Raw genomic sequence first — 530 nt, 5'->3', positions numbered from 1 at the left:
GTCTCAAAAAAAGAAAAAAGAGCTGGCAGTGATGGCGCACACCTTTAATCCCAGTACTCGGGAGGCAGAGGCAGGCGGATCTTTGTGAGTTTGAGACTAGCCTGGTCTACAAGAGCTAGTTTCAGGACAGGCTCCAAAGCTACAGAGAAACCCTGTTTTGAAAAACCAAAATAAATAAATAAATGAAAAAAGAAAAGAAAAAGAAGAGGTGGGAATGAATATATATAGCTTAGTTGACTTGGTAGGTAGGCATGCACAAAGCTCCAGGTTCAATCCCCAGCATTGCATCAAAGCATACATAGTGTTGTACAGGCCTGTAATCCCAGCACTTAGGAGGTAGAAGCTAGAGGATCAGAGTTCAAGGTTAGTGAGTCTGAAGATGATCTGGGCTACACGAGATCCTGTCCCAAAGCAAAACTGTTTCATGATCCACCTGCCACTGCCTCCCGAGTGCTGGCATTAAAGGTTGTGCTGCCACCACCTGGCTTCACTTTTTTTTTTTTTTTTTTTTTTTCAAGACAGGGTTTCTC

At 43.4% G+C, this 530-nt stretch overlaps 1 protein-coding gene across 1 annotated transcript in view; it reads left to right on the top strand.

The window, feature by feature from the left end:
- The window catches only part of Ttc9c (tetratricopeptide repeat domain 9C), a 12785-nt gene that overhangs the window by 7903 nt on the left and 4352 nt on the right, over positions 1 to 530 (top strand). The gene's annotated exons all lie outside the window — the stretch shown is intronic.

This window comes from Microtus ochrogaster, chromosome 8 (assembly GCF_000317375.1).
Source record: "Microtus ochrogaster isolate Prairie Vole_2 chromosome 8, MicOch1.0, whole genome shotgun sequence".
NCBI lineage: Eukaryota > Metazoa > Chordata > Mammalia > Rodentia > Cricetidae > Microtus > Microtus ochrogaster.
This window is presented reverse-complemented; position numbering and strand designations above follow the sequence as displayed.